General features: G+C 38.7%; 1 long non-coding RNA gene and 1 other non-coding gene across 2 annotated transcripts in view; both read left to right on the forward strand.

Moving 5' to 3' along the window:
- The window catches only part of LOC114876717, a 51,930-nt gene that overhangs the window by 9,766 nt on the left and 20,867 nt on the right, over positions 1-21,297 (forward strand). The gene's annotated exons all lie outside the window — the stretch shown is intronic.
- Positions 15,448-15,529, forward strand: Trnas-cga. The gene has a single exon. It is a non-coding gene; the product is annotated as a tRNA-Ser (tRNA).

Here is a 21,297-nt window from a genome sequence, read left to right on the forward strand (position 1 = left end):
TATCATTCTCAATAACTTCTGAACGAATTGAGCTATTGACTTGGAATTTTTACCAATAGATTCAGAGTGACCAAATCTATATGCCAGGACACCTCATTTGTCTATATCGGTCATAGTTGACCATATACCAAAAATGCCCCCTAGTGGGAGTTTCTAAAGGGCTAGGGCCCTAAACGGATTATCATTGGATAAGTCTTTCCAAGGTCTATTAGAATATATATTCAAATCACTTTTTCATCCAAATATCAAAAAGTTGTCCTCATTGCTATATCACTTTGAGGTAACAGTTCAGGAGCATTGGTATTGATCAAGAAGCGAGTAGAGTATTTGCGAGCACGATCGATCGATCGATCTCGCGCGACTGTGAAATTACTAGGTTCGGGATTAAATGGCAAAGGGATACGTACAGCTCGGTGAGCAAGCTGATTGTGAGTCAGTATCGAGCGAGTAGTACGGTGATTACAACGGCATGTAATTGCACCGTGGCTCGTTCAACATCGTCGCTGCTGCGCCGCGCCGAGTCGAGCCGAGCGGTGTCAATTATAGCCGTTTGATAATCACCTACAAACCTCTACTAATCCCGTGGAAGATGTGTCGCGATTCGTTGCGTCGCGTCGCCTCGATGCTGTAAGAAAATACATGGAAGCATTTTAAGCATGCAAAATCATGCAGTTTCTTCGAATCTGTCCAGGTCTAAATTCCTTCACGTTCCAATATTTTTAATTGATTATTAGTTTCTGATTTTCTTTTCGACGGTTGCAACAACGGTGTAAGAATTCGAAGGTTTCAAAGTGCGATTGCTTTGTGATATCGCAAATGGAAGGAAATTCCTCCCAGTTACTGGAATGGAACGCGAGAAAGTGAACTTTTTTGACTTTATAATTGCACCTGTAAATTGGTGTGTTGGTATTTTAATTTGTTCCACCTCGTGTGCACGAAATGCGGAAATTTTATATGGAACTTGATAGGAAAGTTACTGTTGCTATTTGTCTTTCCTTTTTCTTTTCGATCGAAGATCTGTAGTTTCTGGTTTGTAATTAAAAATCGCTCTAATAGAGTCCAGATATAGTTTAAGAGTCTGTAATTATTTTAACAGCTTGTTTTTTCTTTATACCTAGCAATTATTTTGCAGAGTTTATAGTTTCTGCAGAAATGCAGAATATGAAATGTGTTACACTAATGTCCAATTCGTGAACTTGAATTAATGTTTGGAATAAAAAAGGATACATTCGTAGAAGCACAAACGTTCAAACAAAATTTATTGAATTTATTGTACAGGTTTCATGTTAAATAAGCTTTGCATATATTTCTAACAATTTTTCATTTCTACCCGCTTTCAAAAAAAAAATAACCCTTTAGCAATCCAAGTTACAACAGCATTCCTACATGTTTACAAGTTTGTTGCAATTTTCTGGTCATTATTAAAAGATGTATTGACAGATTTATTAGCCATAATATATAAAATTATATTGTGCAAGATATTTTGAAAAAGGAAACAGAAAGCGAAATTGAGAATAGTACGTACCTGATGACACTTTTATATATGTATATCCTTATAAGAAAAATAAAAATAAAAATAAAAAACAGGTAAGGACAGCGTATGAGCTAGCATAGAATTACCTTCTTAAAATCGGTGCTATCGCTCGTTAGTGCGCTAGCACAGCGAACACGCGTGAAACTCATTTCGCTCGGGCAATGCGCGGTAGAAATTATTGGCGATTGAACGTACAGCAAACATTGGTTAGCGTGACATGTAACTACAATTTCCCCGTACTACGTGTGTCTCTGACACGAGGCTAGACAAAAACAGGGAAGAAGAATGTACCTCTTCAAGATGTTTCGCGAGATGTATTCAAGGTAACCGTGCTCGTAATCGCTTCTGCTTAACAGAACCTTACGTAATCCTATGCACTATACACCATCGGCTGTTTCAGCTGACAAGCTAATGTATGCGTTCGTTGTGCCGTTGCTTTCAGGATCATTTTCTGTTTCCATACACTTTTCCATGCGTTTCACTGATTTATTAACCTGAATTTCTCTTGCCGCAATTAATAGCCGATGTTTCACGTTTCAATATTTTCATATGCGTATATCAAAATATGAAAACTACGTATCAGATTGGTGCATATGAAATATCGTTGCTTAATTGGTAGTGAAAGTGTCACGATGTAACTAGAGCACGATCATACCTAAGTAATTGCCCTTTAGCTATGAAACGCGTTTCTTTTTATACGTACCGTCATTGTTGCTTGCCAGTGCGTAAAGGTTAAAAGTGAAATCATCGTGATAGGACTAATTGTAAACTCTACGATAAATATTCGCAACTTGTCATCTTCAAAATATCTACTTTGTATTTGCGAAACATATTGCAAAGCATGTATGTACAGTATCGAGCGAAGTAAGCTTCTCCTAGGAAAATAGTAATATTCTGGGTGTCCCTCTTCCCCTAAGTACTCCACTACCCTGGTAAACCTTCCGAGGGCTCTCACGTTCCAGGGTTTTGGGGTTCAGGGCCTTCGACGCGAGCAACCCCTTCCCTGGACTCCCACCTTCACCCTTAGGCGGCCCCGAGGAGAATGACCGATGTAGGGCTGGAAGCCTCATATACATTGGCGGCACACCAGTGGCGTATAATTTTCGCGGAAAAATTTAATTTGGGAAAGCCTACCCTGCCCGATACTGTACAATGCGTTTCCATCAACTAAAATAACTACTTGATCGTATTATAATATTGTATAATAATAACTCTTTAAATTGCAAAAATATCGAGTAGTAAAAATACAAAAAATAAAAAAGCACTAATTGTAAATCGAGTTTCTAGATCAAGATAAAGTCGAAAGGAATGACGAAAAAACTCGGTAGAAAAATGTAATCGGAATTTCATGCTCGAAGAATGACAAATCGTGACCGGCTGTAGAAATTAATTTTTTCTATTGGACCAGGTGTTAACGTAGAAACAAAAAAAAGTTTCTCTTATACGTACACCAGGGTTTATATCCGGATTTGCGTGACCTTTCACGAATCGAACAACAAGTGTGTGGCAAGCAAAAACGAAAGAAGAAGAAAAAAAGAGGAACGCTTGCAGTTCAGAATAAATGATCCAATTAACCTGGCTGTCGATGATAAGTGAAATACTGTAGGGGTGAACGAAACGAACCGATTCAAGTGTAAAGAACCGACTGAATGAGAATCGAGCGCTTTTGGCTTTAGCGTGCCGATAAACTGATACTGCTCTTAGTTTAGAAATTTGTTAAATAAACGAGATCCAACTGCGCGTAGAATGAAATCGCGCGGTAAACGTAAATTATTTCGTGGACGAAGGAGCAAATGCAACGTTATCAGGAGAACAGAGAAACCTGGCGTGTGCAGAGGGTGGGTATAAATCGTCAGTCGGCTAATTTATTGTATTTGAAAATCTTGGTGGAAATGTCAGGTACCTACCTATGAACTAATATCAGAAATTATGCACGGTCGGACGGCGCGGAGCGGCGGCTAAAATTATAGATCGCGTGCAACAGGTGATTGATAACGTATAAAATTAACAGCTGATGAGGTAAAACAGAATATGCAAGACGAGTCGTTTCGAAAACGAAACCTGGCTAAATTTTCGAAATATGTTACTTTAAAATTTAAAAAAGGGCCACGTACGCAACCCCTTATATTATATGTCGTGGTGAAACGAAATTATATGCGATGCGTGGTTAGGTCCCATTCTTGCAACAAGTTTCGTTGGTATTCGCGATGAAATACCCTTTTATTCGTCATCTGCTCGTTAGCGAACGCCAGGCATTGCCACGATATAGTGCGTTTCGTCATGCGTCCGAGTTGCACGATTCTTTTCCGATGGTTTCGAACTCGAGACATCGAGTAACCACCCGCTTCCCTCGGCGAAACAAGAACAATGGAACCCGATTTTTTTCCCGAATGAAAAACAGCACTGCCGTGCACGCATCATTTTTCATCGTCATTCGAATTGTCAGCACACGTCCGACATTATGATTTGTCACGAGCGACACGGACGGCTCACGTGCTTTCGAAATGCCAGACAAATGTCAAACGTAACGTGCGTTTTCTTCTACGAATCGGTCGCGTACAACAGAAACAATTCGATATTATCGATTCAGATCCGATTTCACTCCCTGTAAGGTGGGTTCTTTCGAAGCACCACCACTGTCCACGAAGAAAATAGTGGAGGTCGTCTGTTACAACCTTTTTATCCGAGTCTCTAATGAAAAATTATAAATTTTGTGTCGCGAACAGGGGCGGGTTGGTATCTCAATTTTTATCAGGGGATTAGTGACATGACAGGTTGTAATTTTAAATAATTAAGCCTCAAATTTCTACCGTCCCTCTGGGAAGTTTCCCCAACTTTTAATGGTCAGTCCACCCCTGATTGTAAATCTCTAAATAGTACGCTTTTTTTGCAAATAATTTCTACCCTTAGCCATGAAGGGTAAAATACATCAAATGAACAAGAAAGAAAAAATTGATATATAAAATGTAAATTTGCATAAATATCCATAGTCTAGTCGTAATTAAAGGGTAAGTCGAAGTTTCTTTCTAAACATATATATTGTAACATAGAGGAGAAAGAGACGTTCCCCGGTGAAATTACGCCGTTCACTTTCGTCGAAACGATTTTATACTTCCACCTCATATATAATTTCTTTCGACCAGTCGGAGGCATCCTTGCGCGTGTTTATTCGTGCGCTTCTTTCTGCCTTTCATTTCCTTCTCGTTTCAACGATAGCATTCTGTTGGTAGGATCCGGGTGAAAGGAGTCGTTTCGTGTCGGTGCAGGATTTCTCGAAAAAGGACGCCCTCGATCATACAGAATATTCAGATGCACCGATCGGAGGAGCAACAATGTTGCATGTATAGGGATGACGAAAAGTATTCGCGCGATAAGAGTATGAAAATAAAAATAGATATTAAGAACCTGTGCAGTAAAGTTAAACATGAAAGCGGTAATGTGATAGTTTGAGGGTGCAGTAGTTATCAAAGTGTAGGTAAATTATACTTCATTACAATTGGCGTAATTAGGATTTTTTTCTTAGATCAGTCAAGTTCCTTAATAATTTGGAAAATCTGGAATTTCGGAATTTTGGAATCGTGGAATTGAAGAAATTTACATTTTGGGGAATCACTCCCACCATGGTCTCTACCTAATTACACCAACATGGATATTATGCATTATACGTATGCGAGTACAATTAATAATGTAGAACTGTGCGAATAATACTTTTGTCGTCTGTCAGTTTATTCAATAAGTACATCTTTTGATCGTGTTATTAGGTGTCACGTGCATCGACTACTAATTCTTTCTTTTACAATCGATTGTTTCTATTTTATTTCCATCACAAGGTGCGATGCAATTTTGCTTTGTTCGTTCAGACGATTCATTGTTCGCGCTACGATCGTTCACTTTTGTTTTTATCGTTTGTTACAATTTTCTATTAATCATAATTGTAAGTATTTTTCTTATTCTAATTAACCTCCTGTGTTTTACCTTTCTCATTATACATCTCATTTCTGTAATGTTAATTTTCTTCATTGTATGTTTTCTTTCAACTATCCATTCTTCGATCTTACATCTTTTAATCTCTTGATTTGATATTTTATTTCAGCCACTTTTTGAAAATTTTAAGTTTCTAACGTTTTAAGTTTCAATAACCTAATATTAAATTGGTTCAATGAAATATGTTGAATAAAAAGACAGTATACTGGGTTATTGATCTCAATCAAACGGATCACGGATCCATGGTGAATCGAATCGTGATACTTGCGGGGAGAGATTTTTTTTTAGGTGGTTTAACCCGAGCTGGAAAGCCCGGTTGATGAAATCCCGCGATCGATTTCGCATGGTAACCTGTGCAGTAGTTTCGTTTCGAGTGTCCCGCGAGAAAACATTGAAAGTGAAGCGAGAAACAGAGAGAGTTTATCGTGCGGCCGCGTTCTAAACCTCTTTTTATTCTCTAGTCTTATAGAAATGATAATAAACGTCAGAGCTTGGAATTTCCTTTAATCCGTAAGTCGTTTCTTTTAGTTATTGGATTATATTAAATTTGTGGTGTCGGCGAACGGCGAACGGCTAGAGGCGAGCGGCAAGCCGCACGGCATTCAGCGTGTTAATACGTGACAGGATTAATGTTTCACGGAGGTAGACGGCTACGGACGATTAGAGATCTTGAAATTACAGTAGGCGGGCTATTGCTTAACCGATGGAGACGTAATGCTCACCTTGCACTGTCTAGGATTACCTAGTCTATTTCGACCGCTGTCTAATATGAAATCGTGGTACCGATTTTTACCTCTTCCTCTTTTTCACTCCACGTGTCTGTCACGCGTTCTCTAAAGGACTAGAAAGATTAATTCGATACGGTTTGTCGGAGAATCGAGCCTCGACACGAGTTTTCTATTCGAAACGGACCAGAGTGCTGTTTTAATTCATCTGGTTGTGGTTTCTTTGATGTTATGAAATTGTAACTCCGTACTGCGCGGCAAAACGATATCATACATTTTTTTGATTTTACTTTATTTACCATAATGAAATTTTGTAAAATTAAATCTAATCTCCGAACATAGATTCGTAAATCGTAAATGAAAACGCGTTTGATAAGTATTTTCAAATATAAAGTCATTAACAAAATACGATACTCAGGACTGCAAAATTTTGCAAAGTTAATTGCGAAATAAATATATTGTAGGCGTTTAGTGGAGGGGGAGAGAGTTTCGTCTCCCCGGACGCTTTTGGTTCGGGCCGGAGACCGCTAGGTGGTGGCAAGGATGACTCTGTTCTCGCTGGCGGTCGCCCGGCATGCAGTTTGAATACATAGGAGTTCCGAATTGCGGTATGATAGGTGTCTGGGGCAGGAATCGTCTGTTGTCAGCTCCACTGACGAGTCTGACAGACGATCCTGAGTCGAAACGCCTTTTTCTTCCCTTTCCTATTATATGGTTAAATCAGAACCAAAGTTCTGCCTATCCTTGCAGAAATAGCTAGTGTAAAGTGTAATAAAGTTCTTAATGTATCTGTTGCAGGCAATGTTGCTTAACACGCGATATTAAACCTCTCATATTCATTATCTATTAAAGAGGATTAACAAGTTTCGATGACTTAATTAACAGTTATCACTATTACGTCTACGCAATCTTACGAATGAACGTGTCGTTACATTTTATCTTTTCCTTTTTTCTGATTTCAACATTCCCTTCGTATAAGGCGGACTACAAACTACTTTGATTTCTTTTGAATGTACATCTTATAAAATGAATATCAACGCACATTTTAACGAAGAAATTATCTATCAACTCGAACATGTCTTTTTGCCTTGAACAAATAAGTAAAATAAACGCAACCCCTCTATATTATCGCTAGCCGTTTTGTTTTTGCTTTACAAGTGTTCATTGAGGAGCGTTGAAATACAGAGCACAATGAGAGTTGGTAACAAACAGCAGACTTAGGTACACTTAATCATACACTTTTATTGACCTTATGACTCGGTAATTCCAAGATATAATATCTCTGTGACGGGAATTCTGACTCTTTAGACTCGTAGGATTTTTCAAAATTTTACTTGTTCGCAAAAAAAGTAAGCATTTTGCTTCAAAGTGTCTTGTATTATTGTTACTTTTATTTAATATCCCCTAAACTTAAGGTGATTCAAGAATTACTAAGATTGATGATTCTCCAACAGCGGGGTGTACATATTACCTACTTTCACCCTACGTTGTTTTACTTACTTTTAGCCTTATTCCCTCTCTGCACGTTTCTCGCTTACAAAAGAACATCAAGTGAAGGTTCGGCCAATATTGCTTCCGGAATGTAATGGTGAGTATATAGGTTATATATATATATATATATATATGTATGTGGATCAAGATGTTTGAAAGACGTCTTTGAAGAACCGGTAAGTGAAGGTGAGCGTTTCGTAGCCGTAAGAGGCCCCAGAAAAAGGGTATGAAAGGAGAATGAAAAAAATGTAGCCTAGCACCGGGTGTTCGAAGCCAATGTAAATCTTCGTTGCATGTCCCGGTGCAGCCTCGTTTTATGCGCTGCTATTGCCTCGTATATTGTATCCATACCTCGCATCATTGCAAAATGAAGATATGCACTCGGTGCATACACGTGTGCACGATCGGCACACGTAATTCGGCTGTTCTCGCAATCAAGCATCGTTTGCTTCGTTTTACATTAGCCGTAAATAATGGCGTTATTAATTTGTTGATTCCTGTATCTATGTATTTTGTAACAGAGCATTATTTTTCTCTGAAATTGAAATTACTCTGCTTACCACTGAATATGTATTGACAATGATAGATGCTATGGATGATCCGATGGCTGCCCCTTTTGTAATTTTCTTTTTCATTTTTCCTCGCCTTTATCTTTCCATTCTCGAATCTCCTCTCACTTGATTCGCTTTTTCTTCTCATTTCGTTGCTCAGTTTCCATCGTCCCATCGTCGAGGAGTCCCCTCCGCGCAATCTTTCTCTCACCTCCTTTTTGCACGCGAGCCTTCGACCTGAACCGAATCGGTACGAGAGAAATTGCGCCCCGGGCGAAGGCGGATTCCTCTCCATTGCCGACTGCTTTATAACTTGTACTTTTTCCACTCGACTCGTTACCTTCGAATCCATCGCTATTATTTTCAGTCGTTTTAATCCGAATCCGTTCTCATATTTCAAGTTGAAAAATCGGTTTCTTCTTTCTTTCATAATATTGTAGTATGATCCTTTGAAAATAGGATAATCGTCGTTGTCACGTTTTCGAGAGCCTCTACTCATTAGCGTAACTAAGTTCACCCTGCACCTAAAACTCCAAAATTCTCAGACTTCAGAATTTTAAGATTCTGAAATTGTGTTGTAAAGTTTTGCGAAATGCAAAGCATTAAACACCTCGGAGCTGGCCCACCATAGAAAAAGTTCCACTTACGCCCATGCCTCTACTGGTTCGACTTTACTCTCTCTAAATTTAATTGAATAATCACCGAATCATCGAATATTTTGCATTATTTGAAAGCATCAAGTCCGATCGAAACCGGGCGATCTGGAGAGGGTACGTTCGATAGGATTATTTAACACGGGACAAAGCCCAGTTGTATAAATCTTGTTGCAACCTGTCTGCGCAGAAATTATCCACACCTCTTTGGACGTAAAGCATATAGAACCGCTCGTTTTTCCAGCCACTACTATCCTATTGGATAAGACCACAGCTATAAATCTTCTGCTGTGGCCTGTCGTTGTGGATATAATCTGTGTCGATCGGTAACCGTCATCGACACACTGTTTCGCGCTTTAATAGGACACGTTTAACGGGCCAGAATCGAGCTACATAAATCTCTCCTCGATTTGTGGATAATTTACAGACCTCTGCATTGGTGTAAAACGCCTCGATTCGAACGCTTTTTCCCAAGCATCCTTCTTCGCGTTCCACCTGACATCGCGTTGTTTATATGCACTGTCGAGAGATGGAAAGAACATTAGGAAAAGGAACGCGGGTACGATTGGTCGGAGTCGGTGCGTCACGCCTCACGCGCATGCGTTCTAGATCATCGCGCGCTATTGGCCGATGCGATCACACACTAATCGCGTCGCCTGGCAATGAAGAAAAATGGGACTTCGCGAACTTAGAACGCGAGGATCAAACGTGGGGACATGGCGGTACGTGCGAAGTGCTCGCTAATGTTCTTTCCATCTCTCGATTGTACTTCCTGTTAATGATCAACTTCATGTGAGAGTTTTATTCAATTCACCTACGACGCTTCTGTTAAGATTTATTATTGGTTGGTATCGATCTCTTTATCCAATTTTTTGAACATTATATTTTTTGGAAAGAAATATTCTTCTATTCTTTTCATTTTTTTTTGCTTTAAATCACAGCAATAGATCTAACCTTAAATAATTTATCTTTCTAACGCAAAACGTGTAAGTGAACGGACAATAAATCAGTAATAATGTAAATCAAGAAGTCAATAAGTGTCGTAATAAAGTTATCTTGATATGATGTCCATTAAGCTATACTTCTCTTTAAGTACATACTTTCAAAGTTCTGATTTTCTGATAAACTCGTCACACGTCAAAGTTTCTATTTTTCTTCCTTTTTTCAGTTTTTCAATTGCTTCGAAACAAGCGTCATAAAATTCGTTTTCATCGAAATCAATTCAGGTGATAAATGAGCATCCTTATAAATCAGGCCAGCAATTTTCTTTTCAAACATGATCAAAATTGTTACCTGTCATATCGCGCCTACCATTTTAAATGTCATCTTTCGCACATCATATTTTTCAAAGAAATTATAAAATGCAAATTGCAAATTGCTTTTCCGTTAACTATAAACGAATCAAAAATGTAATTTGAATTGATACTGGATTCACTTTTGTTAATTTACATGAACTTGTCTAAGCGGGCATAGTGTAGTCAGATAATATATCCGAGAATCTCGTGGACTCATCCTAAATTTTCAATCGAGATTCGACAAAATTTCTTCGATTGCCCTTTCGATCTGCGCGAGTCGTTCTTAGCCATAATAAAAATGTTAGTACTCACGTGCATGTTAAACCACTTTTCTCGCTTGGTGGAGTGGAATGCAGCGCTGTAAAAGGACCTTGACAAACTATATAATTAGCGATTGGAAAAATTTCGCGGCAACTTTCAATCGCAGCCGCGCAACCGGGCTACATATTCGAATCTTATCCATTTTTTTCTTCGCTTTTCTTCTATTCAACTTCGATCGTGCCGTAAAGCTGAAACGCGTGTCTCGATACCAACGATTGCATAGACGCTGTTCCTTGTCACGCGTTCTTTGCATGTAAACCATGCGTTTCTCGATGCTTTCGATGCTTTTCATGTAACGTGTCGCGTTACGCATTCGGAAGAAATTCTATCGCGAATCAGTTACTGTAGAAAGTGTGCAACGTAGAACGTCAAATATTTACAGTTTGTTTCAGAGGGATTCACACTGGGATGAAACAAACTGATTGTAGACAATCTAAAATTAATTTTTCTTAAAATAGAACAGGGAAGGTCCATTTTCACTCCTGTTCTGATTCAGTCTCCAAGTAAGTGATTAATTTCAAAGTGGTCCTAATAAACTGATCGTCCATTGTTTTTTTTCAAACTTCTTGAATCCGGTTACGTGTAATATACATCGTCGCTTCGAAATATTTTTTGTACCATTCATTATTTTTATAGCAATTCGATTGTAAAATTGATTTTATTTTTATGGAAAGGAATCATTAAAAGCTTTATGCTCTATCAATCTTAATAATGTTGTTAAAGTAACAGAAGTATGGTTGCAATTTTATAAGAATTGTTTTGATATAATTTAGAAGAAGGATGTTTTAAACATTAATATTTTAGGGAAAGATAAATAAAATTATAATGTTCAAGGTACGTGTAGAAGTTTGAGTACTCTATGATAATAAAGCACTTTGTGTTTTACTATCAGCTGTAGATATTTTACTTTATAGTAATGGAATGTTCATGATAAAGATTCTTTTCGTAAAAATAAACAACTTTGCATGCATATACGGTGCATCGTATCTCTGTGCAGTCACGATTTTACTTTTTAACAGTTCGTTTTATGCATCCATTCAGAAGCATTTATATTTGTTTGGAAGTGAGAAATGTTCATAGATTATTGTAAAATCGAACCGGTTACTCTTGTTCTCAGTTTTCGTAAAAGAATTCACAGTGGAAGGTCAACGGTTCTTCTGTCATTTAAGCTTAATACACGCATGGAAATTGATTTTATTCCTGGCACGGATCGAAGGATCGAGGGAGTACTCGACGAGCATTCATCTTGCAAGGAGGTTGGCTCAGGTGTAAGAACGTGTACAACTGCTGACCAGCACGAGTTTCGAATAGAAACGGCCCGTAAATACAACGGGCACCGCACCTAGAATGCCTTGGATCCCGTTGTTCTTCATCGAAAACTGATATGCAGGGATTGAATGTAATCGACCAGTGAAATTCAATCAAATCCGAAACCGGCTACCTTTTGCATTTCACCGATCGCGGACTTTTCAAATGCAATCTTTCCTCAGAAATTGTTTATTCCTTTGATTTTTTATTATCTTCAAAAATCCCTGTTCATACCGGCGAAAGCGAACTGAAAATTTTCACACCTTTCCAAAAAATTGTTCAATAACTTTCTATGGAAAAATTGATTAATTTTGATGATATTAATATTAAAAGTGATTTTAAATATTATAATGTTTAGTATATAATTTTAAAGAATAAATAACAAAACAAATATGAATTCAAATTTTCGCGCGTATGTATTCACCCGGCAGTGGTGGGGGGTCGGAGACCTATATATACGGGGCCTCCTACCCCATATCGGTCATTCTCCTCGGGAACGCCTAAGGGGAAGGACGGGAACCCGAAGCATCAGCACTTTCCCTGGGGAGACTTGACTTGATCACGAGTGTACAAGGACTATTATTCTATTTATGCAGAAATTCAACATGTATTCACGGTAGATATCTACAATTAACTGAACAGAAAGGAAATAAGAAGTGTGGCTGTTGAAGCGAGCAGTAGGTACTGTATATCCTTAAACCGTTTCAGGATAGAAATTGCGACAACCAATGGATGATCGGTCAGACAGACTGGTACCAGACTATCCTTGGAGCAGAATAAGAATACTTTCTCCTCGAGCTATGCCTTTCTCACGGTATTAAAGCCGGGGGGATCTCGGTCCTGCGCAGGACACTCGTACGATCCAGGCCAGTCGAGGCTCGAAAATAGTTTTGTAATTGAATTTAAATTGAATCGAGCCCGCCGGCATCTCTCGCATACATCCTGCGTTGCGAAAGTGTGCTACGATGGATGGATAGACGAGCGATTCGATCGAGAACAGTTCGTTTCGAGGTACGTGTAAGTAACGTAAACGTAAGTAAGAGTGAGTAACGCTGCTTCTTACTTACTTCTGTCGTGTGCACCACTATGCGATTACACGTTTGCTACCATTGTACGTAGTTTGTTTCAGCAACAGTAAGGGGATCGGTTTCTTTCATTTCTTTGCAAATAGACTGGCTCGAACTGCAGGATGCTTAAAGCGATTGCTTTTTTTCATTCAACGTGCAATTGTGTCAGAGAAATGAAAGAGATTCTATTTCGTTCGATTCCAACGGGTATGCGCAGATAAAAGGAAATCTTTTTATTTATACGGTAAAATTGATGAATTTGAACTTGAGAAATTTGAAAGTAGAAAATACTAGGTATAACATTGGTAATCTATTTTATTATTACATCCCGATCTCTCGTCAAACTACAGTGGGTAGCATTAATCTTACGAAATGAAAGGAAATTATCTTCCAACTCTTTCAAGTCTAAAGAAATAAACGATTGATAACAGTAGTCTGTGAAGATGAGCGTAACCGTACTTTCGAAAGGTAGCAGCTCACCGTGCACGTGATGCGTACCTACATACATTTCAGCTTGACTTCGCAGACAAATGGATAGGATAGGATAGGATAGACAAGATGCAGTATGTATTCTGTTCTGGAATCTGCTCTCGACACTGTTGTGGGTGAGAGCCAGAAAACTAGGACTTACATACTCGGTAAGAATGCGAATCTAACGGGTGAGACGCGTTTTAGTCGCCGGGCACGTTCACTTTACATTCATGCGTGAAGCTGCTTCCGCGGCGTGTTTATACTCGCGAATCACGAAATATCTTTTCACGATTTCGATACGTGTCATTACTCTCTTAAATCCACCTCATTTATTTCCTTTAATGCAACCGAGATACCGTGTCACTTAAGGATATAATCGTTTAAAAGATAAACAGTAAAATAGCGCAATTATGGATTGTAGAAATGCAGGTTGTGTAAAAATCGCTTTTTATTTAATTTATTATACAACAAATTTTATAAAATGAAAATAATTTAGATAATTGCTAACATCGTTTGCTACCCAAAAACGGAAGGTGTCTACGTCGACAAACCACTGGCTCGCATTTTTCTATCTATATATTTCTTTAACCCTTTTTTCACCGTTTGTCCAGTCGGTGATTTGTTTCACATATTTTCAGGTAACTCTTTTTCACTATCGGCGCGCATATTAGTTCCGTTAGAAAGTGAATGTCAAAGGTTCGCGTTACGTTTCATGGCGAAAGCCGAGATAAGAAACGGCGGCCTCGACTTGTTACACTTTTTCTTCCCTTCTCCCGGCTGCTCGCATTTATATCAGCTGTTTATACGAAATTAATGGTCCTTTCAATTACGAGACGCGATTACTGTAATTACAGAAGAAACTCTATCACAATCATTGTTAATTCGAATTTTTCTTCGGACATTCTGTCATTCCGGAACGCTTCATTTCCCCTGTATCGATTTTTGTGTCACCGGTTTCTTTTCTCCCCTTTCTTATAACCCTTCACCGGAATGTTCGCGAGGTAACTTTCGGTGTTACGCTCCTGTTCCTGGTCTTTCTTTGCCCGATCGAAGAATTTGTTTTCTCTTCTCCGGTCCTTTGATCTCCTGGTTCCCTGTTCCGATGCTCGTACGCACGTGTGTATCGCGGAGAACACACAAACATCCTGGTAAGATACGTGAATTCACGTATTTGCTGGAATATCTGGAAGCTCGTTAAGGGTCCATTGTATCAGGATCGATCTCATTGTTTTTCTCAAAGGCATACTTTCGTGGTACGCAAAAGTCAAGGAAACGGAACCGTGTAAGGATCGTAAGAAAAAGAAGTAACGTTAAATGTACGAAGATCATTGATATTCCTTTAATTGGATCGAATGCCCTATTTTCAAACTCTTTTGAAAGTTCGTACCTTACCGTTGTCCGTCCCCGAGAAAAGTACACCGGAATTTCTTTTCTTTAGAGAATTAAAATATTCGATCGAAGGGCAGAATTTTGTTCTTCTATTGTTAATCACCCTTTTAGGGAAGATTATTTATCACGCATGCCGCTTTTTCGCAAATCAATTTCATTACGTTCCTTTTCTTTCTTCATCTCCTTCGCTTTCCCACGACCTTATTTTCCCGAATGATCGTAACGAGCCGTTGTAGAATTGTAAGAGTCACTGCAATTTACAAGCTTTTCACGCGTATTGCTAGTATGAATCACATACCTCTGGTTATCGGCTGATCTGAAACTGTATTTTAATTTTTTCGAAAGATATTCTTTTTCGCCTTGCACTTTCATTTCCAATTCTTCACTTGGTAACGAGATTATAAATACAGTACATCATTGCGATTTTAAAATTACAGACTGTGCTTTGAATAATAAAATGTTAGAAATTATAAATTAATTGTTAGTTGATATTCGGAAGTTAATGTCTGCTAGTATCAAGTGAAATAATAATTTTTTGTTTAGTCACGAAAGGTTAATAATTGGGAAGATAATTGAATAAACCTGTAGGAGGAGGTATGCAGTAGGGGGTGCGTTTCAGCAGTTCAGCTCCAGTAGAGAAGGAAGGTACAAGGGGTGAGCAGCCGTGGCCGAGTGGTTAAGGCGTCTGACTCGAAATCAGATTCCCTCTGGGAGCGTAGGTTCGAATCCTACCGGCTGCGAACATTTTTTTCTACCCTTCGACCCCAAATTCAATTCGAAACTAGTCTATTTTTTGTGTTGCTAAAACTGCCTCTGCGCTACACAACATAACGCGTTATATAGCGAAATTATGAAATTTGTTAAACTGCATTTACACTGCATAACAAAACAGTGATTGCGACTCGCACGATCGGACATTGTCATTAACTTTTTCGTCACGCGTTCTTATTTTTACGACTTCAGGACGTTCGTTTTCCTCTTGGAAAGTAAGAGCAAAACGCGCGGAACTAGTGAAAGTGGTAGAAACAGCGTTACGGAAGTCGCTGATACTTGAAACTATGTCGAATCGTTTATCGTTGCTCTATCGACAAGAAATTACAGATAAATAATACGTATTGCAAATTATTTGAATAATTTTAAAAAACATTTCTCACCCTCGCCAGAAATTCTCGGAAATTATCGCGAGTACAAATCGATCAAATAATTTCAAACATATACGTCTATATTATCGACAAAATTAAGTAATGCTAATCAAAGGACAACCAATTATTGTAAATGAAACGATAGTAATAAATTGCAGACAATTGAAAGGTACCGGTGCAGCCCGACTACGAAAAAAGGCGGCAGCGAGGAAAATTAAAACTAGATCAATTAGCGACTAGCAATTTCATTCATTACGTACTTAGACGTGGAATGCGACTGGAACTATTAAACTGGGGGCAACTGCGTTGATTTTTCTTCCGAGACCGCATTTAACCGTTCGTTACGAGCAAACGTGATCAAAAAATTCCGCTGAAATTACAAGCTGTAGATCTTCTTTATTCATTGATCATTTACTTCTTATCGTACTGCTTTACAGGTTTTATTCGAATTTCTCGATAATCGCTGCTGTAAGTCTTAGGGGTGTACAGGAAATGTATGAAATAATTGCTTTTAATTATTATAATTTATACTTTGCCTGTCACCAAATGCATAGTTGGCATTATGAAATGCCGCGTACGCGTGTTGACGATTGATCGGAAATCGAGGTCGATGACGAGGATATGCTTGATCGTCAACAGACAGTGACGGACTCGCGATTTGACCGGTGTGTTCGCCGACTGGTGGGTAACTGTAAAATGGCAAGTTCCGCTATTCCATCAGTCGGAAAAAGGACGAGGTGGTGTCTCAAGAGGCGTGTGGGGCAGCAAGGTGATCGTACGGCCTTGTGTCACGTGTTCGTCCATTAACGTCGCCGTATGTAGGTTATGAACAAGAGATCGAGAGTTCACCTGTGCGTCTCTAACCTGATGGAAACTTCGAAAGAAATTTTTTATTTATTGCTTCATTTCTTTGACAATCTTTCCTCGAACTCGACTACGCTTTTATACGCTTTTATACGCTTTCATCGAGTTCTGTCGTAGCTTCTGATTGTTATGAAAGCTTATGCAGCACTAGTGCACTAGTGCATCGATTTACCGGGTAATATGCAACCCTTCTGGTTCATGCAAATTTCAAATTTCAATTCGCACATATTCCATTACACAAATCATTTTGTGCAAATTGTCTGATGATGTAAATCCAGCTTTAGAAACACAGTGCTGGATAATCTGATTGCTCAGTGGGTTAATAGTTTCTGGACACGTTGATCGCTGGTCGTGTGAAGGGTCCTCGAATTGAATCCGCTTCGAGCTATACAACGGCTGTCAAAAGTTGATGTTACATTTCGTGGATTCGAGACTCTCGAGTTACAATTCGGATTAAATTGCTGTAGCAATGTTGATTTAAAACCGTGATGACGATGTTTGCCGTCAATGCTTTGGTGTTTGATCGTGTCTGTGATGACCATTAGCAAGCGTTATTCGGGCTAAATACTATAAAATGAAATAATAGGTAGAGATTCATTTCTAATGTACCTTTAAAAGAAGTTTTACCTTTTTTGTATGTACTAAAAGTGACTGGTTTTACTCATTGGTTCATACGATGAAATTATCTACCTTGATTAAAATTGAATCTTTGTATCAGTCGCCTACGAAGATATTTGATGGTCGCTCCTTTGAGGTGATGACGTGGGTGTGTAAATAATTGAAACTATATTTCGCAATAGGTATTTATTCGCAAGGAAGTCTTTCACGCGACCAGCACCAGCAAACGCACTCGACAGAATGTCGTCCGTCGTGCTGGCTTGTTATTTTAAAGAGAATGCCCGGCAGGTCTGTCCAGAAGCAAGTTTCCCTCCACAGTCGGAGGAGAATCTTTTGGGTTTTCCCCAATAAATGAAAATATCTTTATGGGTCAGTGAGCAAATGTGGCCCAGAACGTTGGCCATGACTTTTCTGACAAAAACCAGCCGACCTGACCGCTGCTTCCGCATCTTCAAATTTAATTCCATACGTAATTAATTCCATCAGGAATCATTCGCATTCTGTTTGGGGTCAACAGCAGTTACATGGCACCCTGTATATCGCCCCGATGACAGGGATAGCAGACTATTTGCATCGATCGATGATGAACCTTCGACCTAGGTGGCCTCTATAGAAATGTTTGTGCATAGTTCCGATGATCCCGCGATTCGGAGAGGGTCATCGTTGATGATGATCAGCTGAGTTGGCTTGGAATAAACGCAGACAATGGCTTCAGGAAAGGTTGAACCCGTGAGTCGAATTGTTTAAAAGCCGATACTAGACTAGAAAACGGTTTACAAGATAGTCTACGATCGATAGGTATCTTTGTTCTTGCTCTTTCGAGCTCTTTAATTCGAACAAGAAACTATTACACCTGGATATTAGCTCGAGCAATGAAAACCTATCGCTGGCATTCGATCTGAGAAATAACATACGGCGAATACCGATCAACCGAGTCTGATAAATTTGCAACGTTAACCTCTTAAAACACTTTACGCTTTGCTTTTTAATTATAAATACACATACCATTGCGAAGTGATAAAAAATGTTCGTTGCAAACGTTTCGTTTGTTCATTGTCTAGAGGAAGGTCTTATTATTCGAATTCACGAAGACCCGCTTACCTTGTTTCGAGGGAACAGCCGGATCCTTTTCTTGAACCGAAGGTCCCCAAGATCGTTTCGGTTAATTTATTACGGGATCATTACTTGCGAAAGTCGAAATTCCTGTTCAGCCCCTTTTGTTCGATTTCTGCACTCTACGTGAGCACTCCGGTTCCGAGCATACGTATTTACGTCCCATTTCACGAGCAAAAATTAATCGCTGCCAGCAAGAGCCAGCTCGGAGAGCGGAGAGAAAGTTTCTGCGAAATCGATCGATTTCAGTCATGTTTCAGAAAGGATACGCGAGTACACGGATTTTCGTTTACCCTTGTCCTGCTTACAATCGATAAACGACGTGTCCGCGATAAGAAGATTAGCGAAATGCGAATGCGTCTACCTTTTATTAAGGGTATGCAGAAATAATTATAAATTTCTTGTAATGTAACCATTTTGGATATTTCCTTAATTATCGATCTACGCGTAATTTGTATTGTTTCATTAGTTAGAGACAATGGTGACAAGTAAAACACGAATATGGAATGTAATTGAGTGAATATTATGGCAATTAAGAATCTCATTACCAAGACGATTATCGCGATCGTTTCGTAATGCACGCATTTTTATAAATCGTGATGCAATTTCCAGGCGTGTTTTCGGCGCGTGATTTATCGTCCCGTCAAATTCATAAATTACAAGGCGATAAAAGTGCGAGAAAGGTACGACAGATGAGCAAAGTGCAGATGATTCAACTTGTCTCGAAATTAATTCACCGATACGAGACTTGATGAATCGATCGGATGTAACTATCAATTTTATAATGGAATCGTATTAATATTATCTTTACGCGTGAATTTGATTGAAAAGAAAAAAGTTGATAATGAAAATGCATCGTTCGTTCGAAGCATTCTGTGCTTATTCTTAATTTGATTCATGAATATTAATTATTCGGACAATCCTGTTTATGTATTGATTAAATGAAACTGATTTTAACCGTTTGTATTATATACCAGTAATGGAATTAAAATAGAAAATCTTCAGTAACGTCATTGTTGCAGCAAATGAGCGATATGACTTGCAATCACGAATGCACTGTATGACATTCTTGCATTAAGAAGCAGATCGTTGACCCTAAGCAGACGAACCATCCAAAAATCGTTGGCCGGACGTGAATGTATTCAGAAATTTAAATTGTATTCAGAACCAGGCCCGCAAGCCTGTGCGGGTTACTAACTCGACATCATCGAAATTCTACGCGAGGACCAGTGAAATTCTCGTCTGGCACGGATCGGCTATCGACGATTCGTTAAAAAAGGAAAAGGCGATCGCGATCACCGATTCCGCTCGATGGATACGAATCACGTACGTCTTCAAGTTTATAAATAACGTTCATTAAATTAAAGCATCAGTTTTATTTTGGATATCGATCAATTCTCCTACTGAGAATTCGTCGAAATGTAAACCATTTTCAATGTCACAGTTTTCTTTCCTCCATTTTCTTTCAAATTTTTAATTCTAGTCTTCGATCAGTTCGTTGTATTTTATTGAAAAAATATGCTCATTATATTCAATCGTTCAAATTGTTTGAAGTTTTAACTATAGCGTTTTCAAGTAATTATTTAAATAGTATCTTCAAGGATGTATCGCCAGTAATTATTTAAAATAATTGTTAAATAATAACAGTTCGATGATTAGCTTTGTTATACATTCTTTTTAGAGAGAATTATCTTTTCCTGGAGAACATTGCCGTTACGCATAATAATTTCGTTATCCTAAACCCAAGGTCCACTGTGAGTCATAAATTAGCACATAATTACATGGCATAATGAACGACATAGATACTCAAAGCCGATGACCACTCCAGCTTACGTTACATATTCATCTTCTCGAAAATCACTGCTGCTAAATTATAGCAAATACGACCAATTAGCTTTCGTTTCATCTAATTATATTCTCTGAAAGCCGAGTAATTACACATCACAGGCATTTTATTTATTGATCGCTAATATTTGAAATTAAAGTAAATCACGGGTATTCTCATAGCTGTGTTATGGTTTTACAAGTGAATAAAAGAAGAGTTTCGTGTCACAGGAAAATGAAAACCGGAGTTTTCACTTTTCATTGCGCTGAACGCGATGGAACACGCAATTATCTAGCGATGCGCGCCGTGTAAATCACGATTACGTTGCGACAATTAAACAAGTGATGCTTACGTGATTACCGCGTATTTTCAATTACCAAGCTATTGCAATTATTCTACACATCCGCGCTCCAATAGTATTCTCTGACTTTTCCACTAATATCCCTACTCGATCAATATAGATCTGATACGTAAGTACTGTTGAAAGATGGGAAGAACATTAGAGAAAGGAATGCGGGTACGATTGGTCGGTGTCGGTGCGTCACGCCTCACGCGCATGCGTTCTAGATTATCGCACGCTATTGGCCGATGCACACACTAATCGCATCGCCCGACAATGAAGAAAAATGAGACTTCGCGAACTTAGAACGCAAGGATCAAACGTGGGGACAGGGCGATGCGCGCGAAGTGCTTCTTTTGCCCCTGTGCCGTCCCGCTAATGTCCTTTCCATCTCTCAACTGTAGTCGCGATATTCCTAATTATCTGAAGTTCATTTAAACAGCGATTATGCAAACTTCCCTGGGAAAAAGTACCTAGTATTATTTTAATACCTACTTCTGTTTATAGGAACGATTATTTAAATTAATATTCATGCCAAACTCGCATCGTATCAATTACATACCTAGACGCACTAAGAATCTCTTTAATTAGACTAGAAAATCGTGC

This window comes from Osmia bicornis, chromosome 3, assembly GCF_907164935.1.
Source record: "Osmia bicornis bicornis chromosome 3, iOsmBic2.1, whole genome shotgun sequence".
Classification (NCBI taxonomy): domain Eukaryota; kingdom Metazoa; phylum Arthropoda; class Insecta; order Hymenoptera; family Megachilidae; genus Osmia; species Osmia bicornis.